General features: G+C 34.4%; 1 long non-coding RNA gene across 2 annotated transcripts in view; it reads right to left on the bottom strand.

Moving 5' to 3' along the window:
• Positions 1-334: 334 nt before the first annotated feature.
• The window catches only part of LOC120226430, a 65,627-nt gene continuing 40,965 nt past the window's right edge, over positions 335-24,996 (bottom strand). The window contains exons 3-4 of one of the 2 annotated variants that reach the window (XR_005527018.1): positions 6,502-6,643; positions 335-635 (exon numbers count right to left, since the gene is read on the bottom strand). This is a non-coding gene — a long non-coding RNA (uncharacterized LOC120226430). The remainder of the gene's footprint in view (positions 636-6,501; positions 6,644-24,996) is intronic. The other variant, XR_005527019.1, reaches the window with a different exon arrangement.

Here is a 24,996-nt window from a genome sequence, read left to right as displayed (position 1 = left end):
TCATTGAGATTACTTGACGAAAGTACAGTTTAACAATAAATTCGGTAAAAATTAATTTCCAAAACGTAATTAAAGCAAAATAGTTCTTGAAAGGAATATAAGGGATCGTTTATAATTTAATAATATCACAACACTAACAAGATGAATTCATGAATAGATTTCTTTTATTCCAGAAACCAAAATGTATGTAACAATGAGAAAAAAAAAAAAAAAACAACAACTATTCAAATCTACCTAAGCATTGTTGGCAAAGAAAAATACTACTGGGGATAAAATTTTAAATAGAAACTCACGGTTCATAAAACCACTCTACAGAACATAGATGTAAATGGACATTTTTTTTTTTTTTCTCAACAATCACAGGCAATGGAAGAACTAATTGAAAACCAATAAATTAAGTACAGTGCAGCAAGCGGTCTCTAGCTAACTCGGCCTATACATCAATAGGTCATTCTCAGTTAATTAAGTGAAGGCATAATCAGCTTAATTTATGTAGTTCACGGAAGTTAATGATATCATAGTACAGTACCTGATGTTTGGCCTGTCCCTATCACTTGTTTTATGTGTTCAGCTCACTTTGCTATTCCTCAGCATGGGCACTTTATTGCTGTAGCTCACCTCCAGTGTTTCTCTTCCTGCAGAAAATAGGAAATGTAACAGTGAAAAAAAATGAAAATCCAGAGATCACTTAACAAAAAGCTATTGTAAAAATGACCTGATGTTTCAGTGAACTAATTTGCATTATATGAATATAAACTGCAGCAATGAGCAGACATTTTCTGAAATAAAAGCAAATGTTAAAATAAGATTAATGTAAATGTATATAATATGCATATGAAGATATTTAAAAAATAAACCAGTGAAGGTACTTTTAAAATATTGTCCAATCATAAAATATAAGCATGAACTTAATAGATGTAAGAAATATCTGGTATATTTGTAAATTGTGTTGCATTTCAACACTAGATTTTACACTTAGTAGTAGTGAACTCTTCTTTCTCAGGGAGAGAGTTTCTTTCCACTGTCTCTGTAGCTCATCTTCTCTTTTCTGAAGCTGCAAGTTTACACACAAAGACAAACCACAATGTCAACCAATTGGACCTCACTTAAGGAACCTAGGAGATCGATTTGTAAAGCAAAGAATGAACAGGACCCTATTTCTGAAGTACGTTGCTCAAACTGCTCTTTCATTAAAAGATGCTCTTTCTTATTGATTTTGGCTTAAGTAATGAGAAAGCTTATCCAAAAATCTTTAGCATTTGGGCTCAAGTTAAGGAAATCAATACAGTCATTTCCCATTTGAACTGCATATGTGAGTTTTATGTACGAGAGACAAGACAAAGCCAAATTCAGATAGATCAATAGCATTGTCAATAGAACATGAAACTGACAAATGGTGTTTTTCAGCAATTAAAGTGAGCTGTAAACACACAAAGACTAATCAATTACAATGTTTTGTCATTAACAGTTTTTAATTGGTACAAAAGTTATGTGTGAATGTGACTCCCCAGGAATGAAGAGTAGAGAACCTACCTCAGCATCATGTGGGATTATTCCACTAATATATTTATAAATATACAGATAACTTTACATCGACAAAGTAAATTACGATCTTCATTAAGCAGATTGTATTTGAATATCAATCTACATAAGCTAGTGAAATATTTTATAAACACAGAAATAAATATATATATATATAGTAGCCTTTCTTTTGGGATATACTATTTTTAAACACCATTTTAAATTTTCAAAGAGTTTATAATATATTTTTGTATCTATGAATTGAACAAAATTAAAATAAGTTGAATTTAATTTGAAATAATAGCATTATTTCTATATTGGAAGAGTAACAGTAAAGTAAGCATTACATTTCTTTCATGGCTGTATTCTAAAAATACAAAAAAATTAAATATATATTTTGGTTATACATACAGGCTTCTAGAATTTATTCAAGTAACTTTTAAAAGTGTTTAACCTGCACTAAACTACTGAGCCATTGTGGTGTGCCATTATCCTAAAGTATTCAGGAAAATTGCAGTACAGATAGCCAAATATAATTCATAACATACTAAGATAGGCATATCATTAAAATGCAGATAAAACCTTTGTTTTTAATAAAAAATGATATAACAAAAGTAAAAGGTTAATTGAAAAGCAAAATAAACTACCAAATTTAGTAAGGCACATTACCTAGATTAACAGAAATCAATGAAATCATTAAAACAATTAATAACTTAGAGCTCCATTCAGACTAAGATAAACTCTGTGGCTATTAGAATGCGGATACAAGGCTACAGAGACATATCTATTCTGACTGGGTAATTTCCTCTCCTCTGTTACAGTTCAGTAATATATGCAACTGGCATTATACAGCCACCCATTTCTTCTTGTGAGACAAGAGATCTTTCATGCTTTTTTGCTATCTGTGCTAAGTGAATCATAAGAACCATAGTCTTTACAGAAGTGAACATATTTTCCCCCAGTGTTCAGGATATAAAATGGGCCATTAAAGCATCAATAGTATTAATCAAAGCCTCATCATTGTTCAGACTCTTTCCTGCATAGAAAATGTGCAGAGTTCTACCCATCCTCCAATCATAAACAGGAACATATATACTGCAAGCCAGGCACAGATATCTTTCCAATTAACTATGAGGGGACACTTAAAGTCAGCATGTACTTCTCTGAAGATAATATTCTGGTAAGTAACTGAAAATAAGCAAACATATCACTTCATGAGTTACAAAACCAGAACAAAAGTTACAATTCTAAATGCTTTTTACCTGATGCATTTTTTTTAAAAGAAGTGAAATTCTAGAACCAGAACAGAAATGTAAGGTAATGCTATGAAAGAGAAAAGGATGCTTGAGTTTTAACTCCATACCAAAGCTCTAGCCTTGCTGTAAAGAAAGTTCATACCTTAAGGCTTACAAAACAACAAACACAGATGATGTTTAAACCTGTTTCAAGGCTCCATTACCACCCCCCTCAAATTTCAGACTCAATGATCACATACTATTTTTGTCTTTTTTCACTGAGACTAAAACCAGAAGTATACTGGTGCTCCCTAATAGTAATATGTCTTTAGAATAATTCATTGTCCTAGATAAAAACCTCTGTATTCAATAGGGAAAAAAATATGACCTCATTAAAAAAGAGCACATTTTGTTAATTACTTTAATCTCTAGCTATGGAAATGCAAATTATTGGTAAATGTTTAAGAAATAATATACAAGTGACTAAAAGCTAAAAACGAGTTTTTGAAAGGGATTCTCATGAACAGTACTACAGAAGGCTGTTCTACATAAATATCTAAGAAACTACTTTAGCAATTTTTAAACATCAATAAACTAGAAAATAGTATACTAAAAGAGAATTCATTCTACATTCTGTCTTCTAAGGAAACAGATATCCCAGTGCTAAAGAGGTACCATTGGGGCACCTGGGTAACTCAGTGGGTTGAGTGTCTGACTCTGGCTCAGGTCATGATCTCATGGTTCATGGGTTCAAGTCCTATGTAACGGTCTGTGTGGACAGTGTAGAGCCAGCTTGGGATTCTCTCTCTCTCTCTCTCTGTCCTTCCCTTGCTCATACTCTCTCCTCTCAAAATAAATATAAATAAAAAAACATCAAAAAGGAGGTAGCATGATTCATATAGACAATATATATTAGACAAAATCAAACAACAACAACAGATGCAAATTTAATGAATAGTTAAACTGAATTTCAGGGGTCTCTGGGCTCAGATAGACCTTGGTTTGACACTGTTCTTCCGGTTTTTTTGCTGTGGTGAGACACGGGGCACATTTTAATTTTTCTCTGAGTTTCCTTATCTGTAAAAAGAAGAGAAAATAAAAGAGCATCCTCATGTTGTAAAGATTAGATCAGATGATGTATGTTATCCTTGGCCCCACACATATCAGGCCCGTACTAAGTGTTTCACAACCAAATGAATTAATTAGATTACTAATTAATAAACGTTAGTGTTATTATAATGCAGACTTCGAAAATATTGAGGTTTCAAAATATATTGCCGGTCAAGTCATTTTATACAAATGTAATTCAGGTTCTCTCTCTGTAAACTCCTAAGATTCTCTGTTATCTCTCCATAAAAGTACTTCCACTATTCGATAATTACCTTTTAATTTGTCCCCTACATTATACACTGGAAATTTTTGGGATAGGATCCATATTTTACTCCTTTTTTGTATATCTGACATGACAAGTACTTCAGTAAATGTTGATTGCATTAGTAAATGAATTAATGTTATGCTTGAGAGTGAATTATTTAAGGGCTTATTATATATTACATACTCTGCAAAGCACTTTATATTAATTATTTCATTTTATTCTCAAAAAGAACACTCTAAATATGATTGCTCTTCCAATATTCTAGATGTGTAAACAGATGAGAGATTAGGTAACAGCCAAAATCACACAGACGATAAATGGTGGTGGTTCCAAGTTACCTCGATCATTGCGTTAATTGCGTTGGTCCAGCTGACTTCTCATTTTCACAGGTTCAGAAACTGTATATAATCAATTTTCCAAGAAAGATCAGGTCCTGGTTTACTAACGCAATGTAACTAAATGTTTTAAGAGACCAAAGCTTAAGGCAGACTACTAACTTATTAATTTCTAATTCAGTATAAAAATGCTAGTAGGTCAAAATATTATTTTCTGTGTTTCCTGATATCACCTTTGAAAGACTACATGAGCTATCAAATTGTTCATCCTTCCAGCAAATCTTATTGGCCACTCATTATATAATAGGTGTAGAAGATAAAGCAATAAACTAGATGGGGAAAAAAATCAGGCTTCTATGTTCTAGCTAATTCTTATTTGACACTTACTATGTACAAGCACTAAGCACTTTACATTCATTAATTAACATAATCTTCATAACAGCTCTATGAAACTATTACCATTATTACCCTAATTTTGCCAATGTGGACATAAAAGAGGTTAAAGCATAAGGTTAAAGCTTTTAAGAGCTGCACTCACAGTTTGGACCAGGTTTTCTGTACAATGAACTTGCACTCTAGGCAAGGGAGCTGTGTGTGAGGATCACGTTGCTCAGCCTGATGGGATGCTAAGGGCAATGCTACAGAGCCCTGGCTGCCATGAGCATCCAGCACCGGTTCCTTTCCCCAGGGCCTCCTGTTCCCTGAGTGATGCTACAGATACACTGATACACACTTACTTTCTAGTCTTCCTTTATGTTCATCCATCAAAAGCACCATTACCTCATGTCTCCTAGGTGTAATACAATTAAGTCAGTTACATTCCCTTCATATGAATTGCTGGTTGAAATTAAGAGACAGCTTACTTGTGCATATTTCCTAGCGTAGATGATCTATATTATGCTTTGTTTTAAAATCTAGATGGTTCTCAATTTTATACTTTAGGGGTGTAGAGGTTCCTAGTCTCTGACTACAGCTATTGAAAAAACTGAACCAGAAATAAGCTTTTATGTTATTAAATAATTCTTGTATCAGGAGATCAACAGCACATTGTTAATACATGTACCAGTGAGGACCTTGAAATGTTTTCTTTACAGACTTTTGCTGAGTAATATTTTAAATATAATATATATTATATGAATATGACATAGTTATTTCTATTTTATTATCTATAATATATTTAAATACCATTTCACCAATACATGCATCTTGTATTCTACAGTGAAATAACACCCTCTTGTTTTTCAGTCTTCCCCAAAAGCATACCTCCTACATAGTAGCAGTGGCATTGTACCAGAATTGAAAAGTTGAAATCAAAGTTTTAAGTAGCATCCAAGATTGGCTGCAAACAAAACTTGAAGATTTCCCCTTTAGAAAATTCCTTAAATATGTGTTTATATTTATTTTCTCGTTTGGTTGCTTCATGTGTCTCTTTTTCTTCTTTTTTTTTCTTAACATATGTGAGTCCTATTCAATTTCTCTCTCGGTACTCCACTAACACTTCCTCTCAATTCTAACTTAATCTCCTCTCTTCTTTCCCATTAACCTTTAATATACACACTTGCTATCTCCTCTTTACTTCCTATCTGGCCCATTCATCTCTCATTTCTTTCCTAATATAATAGAAGTGAGAAAGGAAACTCAATACTCTATAACACAAATACAGAAATTAAGGTCTCAAAGATTAGAAACAGGATAACTCAACTGTACCACTTGAATATAAACATATTTACATATCTTTTTCTCACATGTTTTTTCATCTTGCTTTTCTAAACCAATAGTTTCAGGCGGAAAAAAAAGGCATAAAAATTTTTAATCCCTCTTTGCTCCATCAACTGCAATTTCTCTAAATAGCATTTGAAATAACCTGTTCAAAGGATTAAGAGCATCTGGTACTTATCTTTGTATCTCTGCTACCAGGCAGACTGACTGCTACAGAACAGGCCCTCAATGAGTATTTGATGAACAGAACTGAAATAAGGAAACTGCAGACATGATAGGAAAATACATAGGAAAATTAAAATAGAAACATGCTCACCAATAGCTGTAGTGAAGATTGTGGAGATGGAGGAGGTAGGCAATCGGTACTCACAACTTGGTGCAACTCTTGAACCTCTCATTCTTCTCTCTGATTTTCCCTTCCCTTCTCTCCTTGGCCATTTATCCAAAGGTTCAAGCAGCTGTTTGAGGATTAGGGTTAAGGTTATACCTAGAGGTTCAAAGACTCAAATAGCTGATGCCCTATTAAGTTGCTTGGTTTTGATCTCTAAATAAATGGTAAACCAAATTCAACACTAGGCTAAAAGGAAAACCTAGATGTAAACCTTCCTTTAATGGTCTTGCTTTTCTTCCCTTCCTATATCTCTGTAATACTCAAATTTAAGGTACATTGTCTGAATTAAATCTTCAAATACGCTCAATACAACTTGAACTCATGGATTATCACAAGCACAAATAACCTTACATATCATGGAGAACGATGATTTTCAAAATTAATTCTCCCAATGACTCCTTTCAGGGTGTTCAAGTTTCCATCCCACTCCTCAAACTTTTACCAGAGAGGATCTGATTTACTTTGTGCATTTCACTCCAGTGTACATCTGTTTGGAGAAAGGAATTCGTTGTTACCTATACTCAGGCATCAACAGACCTAACCCAATTCCATCATCTAAAAATGCATAAAATCCAGAACTAGAAAAGTTAATATCCAACATGTTCAAAAATAAGCTGGTGGCAAAATTAGGATTTGAACCACTAAAATTGCCACTTACGTCTTTCATCTGTCAGGACTATTTTTACTCCTGGTCTACTCTATTTGAAAATGTAGAATGGCTGATAGAAAAATTATATTGTGCTACCTAGCAAACAAATGCTCTACTATTAATTTTTACTGTATTCACGGTGAAACTTATTCTGAAACTCCATTCAACCAATTCCAGAATTAATATATAGTGAAAAAGAAGATTGTGTGACACAATAATACGTCTTACTCAGTTAACAAATGAATTCACTTCGGACTAGAGAATGGGGACCTGTATGTGACACAATGAAGGCTGATTCCAGGGGCAGACAATACTCCAAAAGGTACCAAACTAAGATTGATGTGGTGAATGACACAAAGTCTGGAAAGACTCTCAGAGTTAACTCAAGTTTGAAATAGATTGGAGAATTCAGGGGAAATACTTAAAGCAAAGAGTCTTCATACTTGTCCACCAATAAAGTGTTCTGAGTCAAAGATCTGTAGTGTAGATAGGTCCTTGAGCATTACAAGAGGTGTGGGCTTTCTAGAAGTCTTACATCTTCAAGATGTAATTAATTGTTCTAATCCCTAAGTCATTTCACCTGACTGCTTAAGGAGTCTTTTTCTTTTTTTTACTAACCACTGTAACATCAATCACTTTCATTCTTTTTTTATTCTTATCTGATAAAAAAAAAGTTTCGAATTCCTTTACTTGCCAACACAGTCCCAATATTTATGAAAGTTTGATGTTAGTGTGAGAATTTAATCAGTTATAAGAAACTTTTCTATTTATGTGTATATATATGTGTTGCTCCTATTTCTGCTTCTATGTTTTGTTTTGTTCTTGATATTCTATTCCTTTCCCCAGAGAAATTTCCATCTTCTACAAGATCAAGACCTTCATACATAAATTATATATAAATAAAGTTCAAAATTCAGTGTAAGAGGCACTCATCTTACTCATTGTAAGATTCAGACTAATATTCCACAAACTATGTGGAAGATAAAGCACTTTGGGCTGGAACACAGTTTAGTTACATTGGAAAGGGTTATCGTCAATCTCTCAATGAGGAATTTATTCAATATATCATGTATAAGGAATTTATTCAATATATCATGTATAAATATTGTGGTAAACTCCAAACAATTCTCAAAAGAGAGTGAAAATTCAGTTATTCTCAGAGTAAATTTTTGTCTCATTTAAAAAGTGTAAAAATAAAAAAAACGGGGTGCTTGGATGGCTCAGTCAGTAAGATATGGTAGCTGACTGCTGATTTTGCCTAGGCCATGATCTCATGATTCGTGAGTTTGAGCCTCATGTGGGGCTCAGCACTGACCTGCTTGGGATTCTCTCAGTCTCCCTCTCACCCTGCCCTTCCCCAGCTTGTGCTCCCTCTCTCTTTCAAAATAAATAAACTTTTAAAATAAATAAATAGACAAACAAACAAACATACTTAAATATTGTAAAGATAGCCACTTGGCTAAGCCTGTTTTTCATGCTCATAAGGATAATCAAGAAAAAAGATATGAAATAGCCCATTTATAAAGGAATTGCTGAATATTCTAGTAATAGGATAGCATAAGACAAATGGTGAGGAAGTAGAAAAAATTCATTGGTTGTTTTAAATCCCAATGGACAAGAGTATCAGAAGCTCTCTCAATTTCCAATTTAACCAATTCTCTTTCAAGATCTCCACTTTCCTAGGAAAATATCTTCACTTTATCAAATTATTTCTTCTGTACACTCCTTTCCAACTGAAAGCTAGAGCCTATATTTACATTTTTTTGTCTCAAATTTTCTCAACTCTTTCTCCTAAAACCAAGATAACCTACAAAAGAGATTAATAAAGTATGTTTTCTAGAAAAACTCCAAGTAAAAAGCTAATAAATAATGACCATCAATTTCAAAACCATACTTATTAAAAGTGAAATTCCAAAAATTTCCTTTTCTTTCTTCTCCCAGCTCTCTGAAGTGGAGGAAGGATTCCAAAAATATTAAGGAAGATATAATTGATTAGATGTGGAGTCCAAAGAGAGAATTGCTTAGGATTATTCTCAAATGTCTGCCTTAAATAATTGGATGAATAAAATTTCCATCAAGAATGAAGACCAATGGCATTCTGATTAGATTTCCATTCTGGAGAAGTCAAAGCTATAGGACACAGATCAGTGGTTGATAAGGATTAGGGATGGAGAAGAGGTTTAATACAAAGAGCAGCATGGGGGAATTTTTAGTAATGATAAAACTATTTGGTATATTGACTGTGGTTGTTTTTACGTGGTTCTTTGAAATGGTCAAAACTTAAACAACTATACAAAGCAGCCAATTTTACTATAGTTAAAATAAAAGGTAAATAAAAATAATTGGTGCTTACTGATAAATTGTTTTAAAAGTATATCTTAAGAATTACATCTGTCAGGGGGTACCTGCGTGGCTCAGTTAAGTGTCCAACTTCGGCTCAGGTCATGATCTCACAGTTCATGAGTTTGAGCCCCATATTGGGCTTTGTGTTGACAGCTCTTGGAGTCCAGAACCTGCTTTAGATTCTGTGTCTCCCTCTCTCTATCCCTCCCCTGCTTGCACCTTATCTCTCTCTCTCTCCCTCTCTCTCAAAAATAAGTAAACATTAAAAAAATTTTAATTGAAAAAAAAGAATTACATATGTCAGAACGTAATATGTGAAAATTAATGGAACACTAATTAGATATTAGAGTAGAGAATGGAATATAAGATTGTTGCAGAGTAAAACTAAGACTAAAGTAACTATTAAACTAAAAATTAGTGACAAAAAGTAAAGATGACACCACCTAACACATCCACAGGTATGTTATGTTTGAAAATTACTTCTGAATTTCTAATAACCATATCAAAAAGTCATTTTTCAGACAGTGGTTGGCTTCAGTTGCTTTTGCTCTACTTATTGATTAGCAGAATTCTTACTGCTGAATGTAGAAACAGGTGAACAAGAGGTGCAACACAAGGCAGACAACTCAGACAACTTTGATGGGTCACCATCACAGCCTTCCATTCCTTAATTTTGTAATGTCAGGACATATGGCATCATGCCACTTTATATCCCAATGGGCCTGGGATAAATCCCTATTCAGCTGTGGCCCATGTCTCTTCTGACTGATTCTCCTAACCCTATCCATCTCCTAAAATTCAACCTTTTGGACCTGAGGGTCAATCATCAGCAAACTACTTTTATTTTTTTTTAAATATTTTTATTTATTTCTAGGAGAGAGAGACACAGAGTGAGCAGGGGAGGGTCAGAGAGAGAGGGAGACACAGACTCTGAAATAGGCTCCAGGCTCTGAGCTGGCAGTCAGCACAGAGCCCGACGCGGGGCTCGAACCCACGAACCGCGAGATCATGACCCAAGCGAAAGTCGGAGGCTTATCCGACTAAGCCACCCAGGTGCCCCAGCAAATTACTTTTAAAGTTCATATGAAACTACTTTCATGAAAAATCCCTTCTCTTACTTGTTTCAACTGAAACTTGCTCTCTCGTGGCACTGCTTCTAAAGTTATTCAAGTAGAGGCTCTTTTCCATACCCTTTCTGCCTCAGTGCCTAGAAATGAAGTAGATGTCTTTTTTGTTCCTCATTGCTGCTTAGACCACTATTGCTACATTCTGTAGTGATCTAATCCTTCCCAATGAACTCCCCTCTTTTTCTGAGAAGTAAGTCCCTGACTCAATGATTCCAATTCCAGACTTGAACATCTTGGCAATTTCAAGTTCCACATGGAAGTCAATACCTTGATCTTTAAATACTTGATCACATTTATCCAATGATCTTGTTCTCCACCCCATGGCAGCTATTCAGTACCAAGGTCACACCCTTGACCTTGACATTTTCAATAACAACTTTGCATCTCATTTAATACACCTCCTTTCTGCTCTCATTTTTATCTTTCTAGCCCATTCCTTCTGACTCCCATCTTTAACAAATCGAACTTCATCAGAACTTTTTAAAATTTTTTAAAAAATTTATTTCTGAGAGAGAGAGAGAAAGTGTGAGCAGAGGAGGGTCAAAGAGAAAGACACAGAATCCGAAGCAGTCTCCAGGCTCTGAGCTAGCTGTCAGCAAAGAGCCTGACTTGGGGCTTGAACCCACGAACCATGAGATCATGACCTGAGTCGATGTCGGACGCCCAACGGACTGAGCCACCCAGGCACCCCCATCAGAACTTTCAAATCATTTATCCTAGCAATTTGTCATTGCTCTTCAGTACCCTCATGTCTTTTCTTCACTATGCACCTTAAATTTATGGTAAATAATTATAATAAACCTTTCTCTTAATTCCTCACACTTGCTTGGCAGAAAACAAAACAAAACAAAACAAACAAACAAACAAAAAAACCCCACAAAAATCCTTGGTTAAATCCAACTTTCCACCAATTCTATCCCAGTACTCCTGAAACTGAACTTGGCTGGAAAAAATACACAATAATTGTGACTGGCCTATTGTGAAAACAAAACTTAAATGGACCCTTAAATATACTTATAAATAATACTATTTTTATCTAATCTATTTTTTTTTTACATACTGTCTTAGAAAATCATTTCTCCTATACCCCCAAAACCTATTGTAATTTCTTCACATACAGCTCATGACTTTGCTTCCTATTTCAATGAGAATATAAAAGTAATAAAAACAAAACTTCCGGGGCGCCTGGGTGGCTCAGTCGGTTGAGTGTCCGACTTAGGCTCAGATCATGATCTTACGGTTTGTGGGTTTGAGCCCCGTGTCGGGCTCTGTGCTCACAGCTAGCTCAGAGCCTGGAGCCTGTTTCAGATTCTGTATCTCCCTCTCTCTGACTCTCCCCTGCTCACACACACTCTCTCTCTCAGAAATAAATTTAAAAAAAAAAAAAAAAAAAACTTCCAAAAACTGTCTCTACTTTATGCTGTTACTGTGGGGAAACTATAAATGCTCATGAGTAAGGCAATTTTCCTACTGATATATCAGTAATTGACTCTAGCAATTTTCTACTTGTTCCTTTGTGTTCTCCACTTTTCCCTTTCCAGTGAATCATTCATGAGGATACAACAAACTTCCATTTCAATCATATTTTAAAATAATAAAAATAAAACTGCTTATACACAGTTACTTCAACTAGCTCTCCCATATCTTACATCCAGTATTATAACAAACTCTCTGAAAGAATCTATGCTTAATGGTCTTCAATTTCTTCCTTCCCATTTTCTCAGGGTCCACTTAATTAGGCCCCACCACTATCATTGAGAAGAAACCATTACCAACGTCAGCAATCACCTTCACTTTGCTAAACTTGATAGTTATTCCTCAGACTTGATCCTATTTCATCAGTCAGCAGTATTTAACATAATAATTATTCTTTCCTCAAAATTTTCTTTCTCTTATTTTAATATAACCTCCAAAACATCACCCTCATGTAAACTGTGTCTTACTTTTTCGATCACTCCTTCTCAAAGTCTTCTACTAGTTCTTTTTTTTCCCCCTTCCTATCCGATTTCTAAATGTTAGAATGTTTCTGACCTTGGTCCTCAAATTTATTCTCTATTCAGCCATTATAGTGATGGTGTCAGCAATTTATGCCTTAGAATACAATATATTTATGCTGACAACTACCAAATTTATATTTTCTACCGGGACTCCCCTATGAATTATTGACCCATATTCTTAAAAAAATTTTAAGGTTTATTTATTTTTTGAGAGACAGAGTATGAGTGGGGGAGGGACAGAGGGAGAGGGACACACAGAATCTGAAGTAGGCTCCAGGCTCTGAGCTGTCAGCAAAGAGCCTGGTGCAGGGATCAAACTCACAAGCTGTGACATCATGACCTGAGCCAAAGTTGGAGGCTTAACTGACTGAGCTATCCAGGAGCCTCTAGACCCGTATTTTCAAAAGCCTTGGACTCTATGGCCTTCCCCTAAAATTGCTTCTCCTACAGTATTCTCCATCTTAGTGAATGGCAATGGCATTTTTCCAGTCATGCAAGTTAATAATCATGTCATTCTTGACTCAACTTTCTATAAACCCTATTGCTAGTTGGATAACAAATCTTATGCTCTCTAATCCCAAAATATATTCAGAATTGTATCACTTCTCCATTCTATCACTGTTACCACTTTGGTGGAAGCCATAGTCATCTCTCACCTGGATTATTTCATTAGGCTTCTCTGGGTCTTCCTGTTTCAGAACTATTATTCTTCAGTCTATTCTTAACATAGCCTCTGAGTTGATCCTATTAAAACCTAATTCATATCATGTCACTCCCCCAGTGAAAACCTTTCAATGTCCCTCCATCTCAGAATAAAAGCCAAAGTCTTTATAGTGATTTTCAAGGCCTTAAATGATCTGGGTCCCTGTTATCTCTCTGAATATGTCAACTCCTACACTCTCCTCTGTCTCCACTCCTACCTCTCTGGTAGAACTGGCTTTCTTGTTGTTTCTCATATAGATACCCCCACATTTACACATGCTACTTTCTCTGCCTGTGTAACTTTCCCTCAGTTATACACAAGGCTAGATCCCCCATGTCCTGTAGGTCTTTATTTAAAAATCACTTTCTCAGTAAGATCTGCTTTTGGTAAGATTTGCTTTGCTCAGTAAGACCTATTCTAAAATTTAAGCCAAAAATTCTGTCTCATCACTATTCTCTACTTTTTTTTTCCTCCTTAGCATATATATTTGGTGTTATATTATTTATTATCTATTTCTAACAGTAGAATTTAAGATTCATGGGAACATATTTTTTATTACTTTCATTTATTACTAGATTACCAGCACTCAAGATAGTTTCTGGCACATAGTAGACACTCAACAAATAATTTCCTGAACTAATGAATAAATATGCAAATGAACTTTAATCCATGTCTATAAAATAAAATAGATAAGAGTGACATTTCATTCTAATAGTTGTTTTAAACAAGCTTTCCAGAAAGGGTCATTATTATTTACATATTTAAGCAGTCACTATATGGTAATAAGAAACTAAATAAGATAATTTAGATAGTTAGAAACTCGAGATTAGAGGCATATGTGAGCTGTCATGAAAAGAAACCTTAAGTGTCAATTACTTAACACTATATATATATATATATATATATATATGTATATGTATGTATTCCCCAATGTTGGGTTGGTGGAGATTCTCCTACATCCAGTGGCTCAAGAATTCAGGCCTCTATTCTGAAGTGCAGTCATCATAACATGAGGAATTCATGGTTTCTAGACCTAGGGAAGAGGTAACATAGAGTTCCTTATTAAGTTCTTAAATTTCCCGCCGACAAGTGACAGTACCACTATCATTTACATTTTGTTAACTAGAAATTGTGATAGAGTCCTTGCCTTGCAGCGAGAATAGGGAGAGTTCACTAGATACAATATACCCATGAATAAAGTGATGTGTAAACTTCAAATGTATATGTTCAGGAAAGACACTATATACATAAAATAACTGAAAACTATAGCAGGAAGCATAAGGCAGTTAAAAACGTTTAATTGAAATGAGCATAATTACTGAAGCAAATCAGTGAGGAGTAGGATTTTCAATTGGAACTTTAAAAAGAAAGTAAGACTTTGCCAAGAGAAAAGCAAGTTAAAAAATTATTGCAAGCAGAATTACTTTAATATTGTACTTTAATTTGCTTGCATGATAGCCAAGTTACATTTTCATGTTTCTGACAAGTGGTTAGAGACACTGAGAATGACCAAAAGTGCAATAATTTTATTTGCATGTTCCCCCTGGATTAACATATTAACTGTTAATAGATTATGATCATGGTATTAAACATTGGCTGTAGCTTTATAGCTCTTATAATACATTATTCGGGACCATTATGGTCCATCTAGCATTCAGACAGATCCAAGTTTTTCCAATTTTTAGAAACTCTTCTTAACAGATTTTTTAAAATACGCATAAAATCTGCAATTGTTGGTAGTAATACTGTTAAAAAACAGATTTTTGCTGGGTCATAGGGGAGTTCTATTGTTAACTTTTTGAGGAACCTCCACACTATTTTCCAGAGGGGCTGCACCAGTATACATTCCCACCAACAGTGTAGTAGGGTGCCCATTTCTCCACATCCTTGCCAGCATCTAGAGTTCTCTGATTTGCTCATTTTAGCCACTCTGACTGGCGTGAGGTGGTATCTCAGTGTGGATTTGATTTGTATTTCCCTGATGAGGAGGGATGCTGAGCATCGTTTCATGTACCCCAATGTTCATAGTAGCACTCTCAACAATAGCTAGAACATGGAAAGAGCCTAAGTGTCCATCAACGGATGAATGGATCAAGAAGATGTGGTTTATCTATACCATGGAATACTACATGGCAATGAGAAAGAATGAAATCTGGCCATGTGCAGCAACCTGTATGGACCTTGAAGGTGTTATGCTGAGCGAAATAAGTCAGGCAGAGGAAGACAAATACTATATGATTGCACGTATAGGAGGACTAGGAGGAACTTAACGGAGGGCTGCAGGGGGGAAGAAGGGGGAAAATAGTGGGGGAGAGGGAGAGAGGCAAACCATGAAAGACTCTTGAATACTGAGAACAAACTGAGGACTGATGGGTATGGGGGGAGGGGGGAGATGTGCATGGAGGAGGGCACTTGTGGGGATGAGCACTGGGTGTTATATGGAAACCAACGTAACAATAAACTATTTGTAAAAAAAAAAAACAAAAACACACAGCTAAACTTCCCCCCCCAAAAATAAATAAAAGTAAATAAATATAAAAAACAGATTTTTATGAGGAAAACAATTTAACTATTATAATAAAAATACAAATAGTATTATGTAAAATTTAGCTATTTTATAATTTCATTCCCTATAAAAAGTTTATACCCAATTTTTACATAAAACTATAGTTATTTAAATTGGATCCAATTGGTAAATCTGAAGATAGATTTTTTCCATTGTATTGTTTCCAGCTAAATTTTCAATACCCTATGCTATAAGGAATGAGGATCTATCACAGACCACATACACAGATTTCATTGTCAGCCTCTCTTCTAATGTGATTCTATGACAAATCAAAATAAGAGATTTACAGAAAGTTTTCCAGGTAGTTAAAAATGCAGAGAAAAGCATAACTATCATTTTATTTTTATTTTTAACTCATTTTATTTTTAACTTTGTTTCTCATAAGCTTGAATGTTTTTTCAAGTATTAAAAAAATCGCCTTCTTGATTATGTAGTATTAATTATAGTTTCTAAATGTAATAGTGAAGGAGGGACACTGATTTTCTACTTCACACATTTTTATCAAAATGAGGTAACTTTTGTTTGACATTGCAAGGAGCAAAAATTATTGTAGAATCATTTCCACTTCCTTCTTGCTCGTTAATTTGTTTTATCAACAATTAGACTTGGAGCTGAATTAAGTAAATGGCTAAATATCTGTCAGGCTCCAATTTCTAAACATTGATGTTAAATTGGCTTTAAAGTTTATTCATTCACAAATACTTTAGGCTAGCACTTTACATACATATTATCATCAATGTAAATCTATATTATGATTATTGATTATTAATATGTGAATAAACTATTTCTTATTTTAATGGGGATGGAGGGAAATGTGTTTTAGTGCTTTGCTTTCTTTCATTAGTCTTACCAACATTATACATAGACAGATACATATATAATGTGTACAATATAGATATATATAATGGGTACATATATATAATGTATATATGCATGTATATTAGGCTTTTACTTAAATTCCAGTTATTTAACTAACATACAGTGTTATATTATTTTCAGGTATACAATATAGTGATTCAACACTTACATATAACATCCGGTTGTCATCACAACAACTGCACTCCCTAATCCCTCTCACCTATTTAACCAATTCAACCACTTCCCCTCTGGTAACCATCAGTTTGTTCTCTATAATTAAATATCTATTTCTTGGTTTCTCTATCTCTTTTCCTTTTGCTCATTTGTTTTGTTTATTAAATTCCACATTTGGGTAAAATTATATGGTATTTGTCTTTCTCTAACTGACTTATTTTTACTTAGCATAATATTCTTTACCTCCATCCATACCATTGCAAATGACAAGATTTCATTTTCTTTTATGGTTAAGAAATATTCTTACACTACATCTTCTTTATCCAATCATCAGTTGATGTATACTTAGGCTTTTTCCATAGTTTGACTATAGTAGATACTGGTGCTATAAACATCAGGGTATATGTATCCTTTTGAATTAGTATTTTGGCTTCTTTGGGTAAATACCTAGTAGTGCAATTCCTGGATCATAAGGTAGTTCTATTTTTAACATTTTGAGGAACCTGCATACTGTTTTCCAGAGTGGCTGCACCAGTTTTCTTTCCCATCAACAGGGCAGGAGGGTTCCCCTTTCTCCACATCTTCACCAACACCTGTTGTTCCTTGTATTCTTGATTTTAGCCATTATGACAAGAGTGAAGTAGTATATCATTGTAGTTTTGATTTGTATTTCCTTGATTATGAGTGATGTTGAACATCATTTCATATGTCTGTTGGTCATCTAGATGTCTTCTTTGGAAAAATGTCTATTCATGACTTCTGTTCATTTTTTAATTGGATTATGTATTTCTTTGGTGTTGAGTTTTGTATGTTCTTTATATATTTTGGATACTAAGTCTTTATCTGATATATAATTTACAAATAAATTCTCCCATTTCATAGTTTGCCTTTTATTTCCACTGTTTGTTTCTTTAGCAAGCAGAAGCTTTTTATTGTAATGATGTCCCAACAGTTTATTTTCTCTTTTGTTTCCCTTACCTCAGGAGACATATCTAGTAAGAATTTGCTATGAAAAATATATATCTTTTTAGAATGAATATTTTCTTGCAGAGAACTTTACTATTTATCAGAAAGTTTACTTTCTGCCTAAGAAAAGTTAGAACATACCACATAAAATAGGCTAGACACAGTTTTTTAGCCTTTTTAGTCAGGTGGTCACAATAACTTTTTCTGAATATAATGTTTAAACAGCTGGATTTCAGAGAAAATGTGAATACTCTTAGTGTTCTGACTAACCCATATGTTATTTTCCCAATTGATGGGCATGCATTTGCATTCTTTTGGGGGAAAAAAAGGCATATTCAGTATAATAGATACTCTTTCAGTTAACTATATACTTAAAATGAAAAATAAATAATATTCTTTGCTTTGGTGACTCAAGATTAAACTGCCCTCTGTTTCTCCCAATGGCATCATGTAATCATTCCTAAAATTAGATTAACAACCTCAGAGTAGTAGAATTATAGATTCATACAATTTATCTTCTATTGCTATGTTTTCCCCTAGTGAAATTAGTCACAAAATTCTTTGGTTTTTTTCTTTAATAATATCTCTTAGACCCACCCCTTCTTTTTATTTTCTATTTTTTTTTATTTTTCTAGTTTAGGTACCAATCTCTTCTTACATGGAAGTAATACATCCTATTAATGCTATATTCAAAAGTCTTTAATGACTCCTCATTGTCTTCATTTCTGCAAGTAGTAAGGCCTCTCAGTTTTCCAGATTGGCCTATTTTTAAATCTCTCATGACCATCTAGAAAGCTAAGAGGACTCATAGTGAGTCCTTAAAGAAAGGAAGATGTTTGATGGCATAAGGGCTTAGTCTTTGCTCCAAATTCTAGATTTAAGAAATAATGACAAAGAAAACTTCTGTTTTATATGTTATATAATTTAGCTTGCTTGGATACAAAGGTGATGTCATTCAGGGAAAATATTAGGTCTAAAAGTAAAAATGCCTATATTTTACTTTTAGGACTAATGTATAGTTCCTCTAAGTATAATATTTGGTGAGTTTTAAAGAAACCCCTCAAATCTCTAAATTATTTTCCAAATCCTATGTTTTATAATATAGTAATTTTTTTTAAATGAAAGACAGACTGCCGCAAGCCACACCTCATTTGGATTTGTCTGGAGTCTTAGAAGCTTGACTTCCCTTTGTTTTCCTACAAATGGACCCAGAGAGTTTGTTTAAAGGTTCTAGCAGGGGAGTATAGCTACTTGTATACTCTTGAACAAAGAATGGTTCTCCTTTATAAGAGAAGGCTGTCCTCTTCACCAGAGTACAAGCGTGCAACTGCTGGAGGGACACACATGGAGTCATGTGGGAGGAAAGGTTCACCCACCTAGCCAGCCAGATTAGATGAATCAAACTGGTGACCAATGGGGTGACAAGTCTTGCGACCAGATCACCCTCACATCCTATAATATAGTAATTCTATTAATGTTCCATTTCTATATTTTGATTAGATCTCAAATTTCTTTATTTTAAATGATATTTAGGCTATGGAGAAAGCAATATAGAACTATCTTAAATTGACTATTCTCAAGAAGTTTGCATTATTTTCTAATATATATGCAACAACAAAGACATAATACAAGATAAAAGAGAATCAAGTTGTAAACTTTGTGGAACACTACTCTCAGAGCTAGAAGAGAGTGTTGTAATAACGATCTTTAGGATCATTACTAGTCAGAAAGGACTAGTCATGACTCAATGTAGCAAGCAATACACTTGACTGGAAAGTGGAACTAAGATTGGTAAGAGTGATGGGAATAAGAATTATATAAAGATACAGATGATAGAACTGGAATGGGAAAATTACCTAGAGAAGATTTTCAGAGAAAAATCAAGAGGACTTAGAAGCACATTAGTGATAGCAAGAATTTTATTAGAAGTACGATGTTATACATGACATATAAAACAGTAGAATTATCCATCTGAAAGATTTGTTTAATACAGGTGGATGAACAGGGTGATATTTCAATATCTTTTCCAAATTTGGTCCTTTCAACACATACATGCAATTCATTTATGTTTTGTGCAACCTGTTCTTGCCAATATTCATTTTAGACTGCTAACTTAAAATAGAATGAGTATGGTATTTAATATGTTATGCATGTAAAATGAGTATGTAGAATATTTTCATTTGAATATGCGCCAATTTTAAGCCATGGTGACATTTTGGAATAATTTAGGGAATTCTCACACATTCAAGGAATATATCTGTGTTCCTATACTTACAAGATCCAATTTTCCCGTAATTACTATTTTGCTTCTAGGATCAAAATACAATTTGGGATGTACCAAAGTGGTGCAGCGCTAGGAGTACTCTAATCATGAGTCAGGACTGGGTTCTGTGTAAACAACCAGGCATGAGGATGGCTTAAGTGGCACATGGGTTAAACAATTTTATCTGTGTAGAAATATCATTAAAATATCATAAATACTTTGACTTAGTCTTTTACATGAGCATAACTTCATAACAACAAATTTAAAAAAAGGTTCACGAAAAAATAAAATAAATAAATAATAGAATTATAGGAGTTTTACTAGAATATTTGGAAGTTACTTTTAGAGTTTCTCTGCTTATGTTTCCAACTTCATTTCAGTTATCCAACAGAGATAAGGATCAAAGAACATTCTCTGGGGCACCTGGTTAAGTGTCCAACTCTTGACTTCAGCTCAGGTCATGATCTCACGGTTTGTGAGACTGAGATCTGAATCAGGCTCTAGGCCTATAGTGCAGAGATTGAGATTCTCTCTGCTTGGGATTCTCTCTCTCCCTCTCTCAGCCCCTCTTCCACTTGCTTTCTTTCTCTCTCTCTCACTCCCTTTCTCTCTCTCTCAAAATAAATAAATAAGCATTTTAATAAAATAGGACCTTCTCCACCTCTCAGAGTCACTATAGATCTTGTATTTGATCTTCAGATAAGTACACATTTATTTACACATTGTGCATCTTATAGAGGTATCTTATGCAGACACTGTAAATAGTAGTAATATGTCTCTCATTAGGATACACACATGATTTTATATATAATTACTATATTGTTCATTTTTAATTGGGTGTTTTAATTTAGGCAGCAGTAATCTGTGCAACACAAATTACATATGAGATGGGAAGTATAATCACAAAACTAAATCATTCTCATAACAACGTATTTGATATAAAAAAGGACAAAATTTATTTAACTAATCCTGTATTGAAATACCCCACCTCCACTTAACCAGCAAATGTACCATAGTAAATCTCAAGCAATAAACAAAACTCTTTGAAATCAGACCTTTTATATTTATCTTTATTGGTTTCATTCAGTAAACATATATACAGTAGGAATCACATGCCAGCACTATTCAAAAATAAAATAAGACATTGCTTTATTGTGTCTATTCAATATCTAACTTTTCATTTTCCAGTAACAGTAGCCCAAATGTGTTTAGGAATCACCTCTCTCTTATTCTTGATAATCTACTTTTGATTACTTTGTTTCCTCAAACTCTCTCCTTAAATTTTAGTTATTAACTCATGTTATTATTTTCTTTACTAACATAGTTTTACCTATATATATTTCTAATATGACAATAATGAAAAACTGTCTTGTTCATCTATCTGTATTTGAAAATAAAGGGGAACAATTAATTATGTCAAGTATATTCATTAGAGACAAAAACAACACAAAAAGTGATCTGGAGGTTGCCCATTTAGTTGAGAGAAAGCAAATTTAATTCATCAATTCTCATTAAGCTCAAGGAAATTTAAATGATTGCAGTAATGTTTGGGATGAAACAAAGTGGAAGATTTGGTAAAGTGGAGAAAAATTGCCAACTACCATTCAAACTACAAATAGTTTGTCTTCAGGTCTTTCACACTCTTCAAAAAAAAAAAAAACATTTTGAAAAGTCCATATTACTTAAAATCGTTTTCTCCACTTTGGAAATGATCAAGTAGAAGCCAAATTGCCCAGACCAGGTAACAATCTAAAGGAAGTCTGGAAGCTGTCTTTGAGCAAAGTAAAGGGGAATCAGGGAGAAAGCTGAAATAGAATAGTTATAATACAAGACACACATAATGGGCTGAGAACTGTTTCAGAAAATTTTGTAAAGTTATTATTATTTCCTTGCATTTTGGTGTGTGTGTGTGTGTGTGTGTGTGTGCGCGCGCATGTACATGTGCGTGATCTCTGTGATCTCTGTTTTACCCAACATACCTTTCTGGAGGTATTAATGACATAAGAAAGTGTGCTAGGGAGTGATAGTGGACTGAGTCAAAAATTCTGTCTGGTGACAGGAGTATGATCAATTAAGCGGCCAGTTTAGTGACGTAGCTCTGAAGGAACAAGGATGTTTATTTAGCAGCAACAATTTGAAGCTCCTTGAGAAAAATAACAATTGTCAGCGGTCTTAAAGCTGGAGTCAATGTAAGTAAGTAAGTGTAAAAACATAGATGGGACCATTTTGAGGTAAAAGGAAACATAATTCCATTGTAAATTTCAAACTTATCACTGTCACAAAATTATTATCTTACTATTAGGGATTTTTAATAGATTTCTAGAATTGATAAATGTTTTTTTTACACACCCTCAAATCCCACTAATAAAGATAGAAAAAGAAATGAATGCAAATAAATTACAGAAAAGAAATGGAGACAAGCTCCAGACACACAATAAAGGGTTTAATTAAATATACTTTATGGAAGGGACTATTTACACCTGTGAGAGAAGTGTTAAAGAGACAATTGGGATGCTGGGCACCCAGGGACCAGTAATAGTGGAACATCATTACTAGCCTAGACCTAAAGGGCAAGAGGAACAAATGATACTCCAGAAGCTTGTAAAGAACTAGAAGACGTGAAAGCACAGCCTCTGGAGAACAGCTGTTGCCACTGTAGAATCTGGTCACTGCAAGACTCACAATCAGACATGGAGGGAGTGTGAAACACCTACCCACTGTATTCACTGCCTGTCCTGTCTTCATGCCTGCACTTCCCGCCCCAACCAGAAGCCAGAGTGCAAGGGAGTCTATGTGATGTAGTTGATAGAGGTCAGCATCCTGTGTGTAGAGAAAGGCAGAGAACTGTGGAAATTTAATCTGGAAATGGAGAGGTTGACAGATAAACCAATACACAAGGAATAAGATTTCAGCTTCAGCTTTCTTTGATTTGCACTCTTCTTTATGAATTATTTCACATAATTCATATGTGGGAGGGATTCAGTTGAAACATAGGGAAGTCAGCATTTTGGGGATGTGGGAAAGGCATATTAGAGAGACAATTTGTATTTCTTTAATGTTTATTTGTATTTGAAAGAGACAGAGACACAGAGAGAAAGAAAGAGAGAGAGAGAGTAAGGGAGAGAGAGATGTGAATGGGGAAATAGGGTATCTGTGGCATGTTCAAATCCTGCAAATAGGAATCCCAAGGGCACCATTCCCTGTCAGTGGAGACAATCCCTTCATTGGTCTGTCGAGCAGCAACTAACCAACTGTAGCCAGCACTGCAGTGGGGCTGTGCTGCTTTTATAGCATTCTTTCTGCTGGCAGAATTTGGGAGTCTGGAGGTTGTTTTAGAAGTCATCTGATCATGCTTGTATAAATCACACTTCTGGTTTCTCTAGTAATCTATTTGCCTTGAAAACTTAGTGGGAATTCAATCATGTTGCTTCTGGTCCATTCTATATTGGAGTAAACACAGAACATACTATCTCAAGAAATAGTTTATAAATCTGGTAATAGATCTTTATTGGTCTCTAAATTCTACTCATTGCCCTTTCTTGTGAAACAGAGGCTTGAGTGAGAGTCAGCCCCTCTCATATGACCTTTGAGCTGTGTTGGCAACATTACTGGCTGAGCAAAATACTTGTTTCAATTAGTAAAAGAAACCAGTTGGCTGGGGCATGCGTTTGTTTGTTTGTTTTTGACATTTGAGATCCCGAACTGTCTGACTCTTAATCAATTTATATTGCAAGCTACTTGTAGTGAACTTTGCAAACACTTCCCTGTATTCACCTTCTCTATATAAAAATACCAAGAAAATACTCAAATATTATCAATATTTCCTAGATCTTATTTAGTCTATTGTCTATCTTCCTTCCAATATATCACAGGTAACAGTTTTATTAAATATCATTTCCTGGAATAAGAAAGATGCCAGCTTTCCAGCTCTAATATTTGTGTTCTCACTACTCAATTATTTCCAATAATTCAAAGCCATATATTGCTAGTTCTATTCCATGCAGCACCCCTCTTCTGATTTGGGAAATATAAAGAGAAATACCAAAAGAAACAGCTACGAGAGTTTAAAGTTACATTTCAAAAGTGGGATTCAAGAGTAGAAAAATAAATGTTTTTATTTCAAATAAAATATTATATAAAATAATACACTAATGTCTATAAATTTAGCCGAAGACAATGGGAACCAACATGGCTCCAAAAATGAAATTTAAGTTTTTCAAATGTAAATGTAAATTTTTCTCAAACATATAAGACTAAGCTAGAGACAGTATAAGATGGGAGTACTTACTATGTAGGACAATGATTCTCAACTGCAGCCAGTGTTGCCCACTCACCTCCCCAGGTCATTTAGTAATACCCATAGTCATTTTTGTTGGCAATGATTGGGAGTGAAGAAGTGCTATTAGCATCTAGTGAGGCTCTATGGAGATCAAGAGACTACTAAACATCCTACAATGCACAGGACAGTCCCCCCATTCCATATCCACAACAAAGTGTTCTCCAGTCCAAAATGTCAGTACTGCTGACACTGAGAAACTCTGATCCATGCCATTGAATAAAAGAGACTAAACCTATGCATAGGAACTACAAAAGCATAAATAAACATGGTACTCCAACCTCCTCATTGACCAAACAGATGACTGACATCTCAAGATCTAGCAGAGATGCAAAGAGAGAGTGTGATTCTGGTGATAGAGCTCTCACCATGAGGATAGAGAGAAGCAACACCACTATAGTGTTTGGAGGGATCATATTACTGGCTACCTAACAGCCT

This window comes from Hyaena hyaena, unplaced genomic scaffold (assembly GCF_003009895.1).
Source record: "Hyaena hyaena isolate Hyena2069 unplaced genomic scaffold, ASM300989v1 scaffold_1691, whole genome shotgun sequence".
Taxonomy (NCBI): domain Eukaryota; kingdom Metazoa; phylum Chordata; class Mammalia; order Carnivora; family Hyaenidae; genus Hyaena; species Hyaena hyaena.
This window is presented reverse-complemented; position numbering and strand designations above follow the sequence as displayed.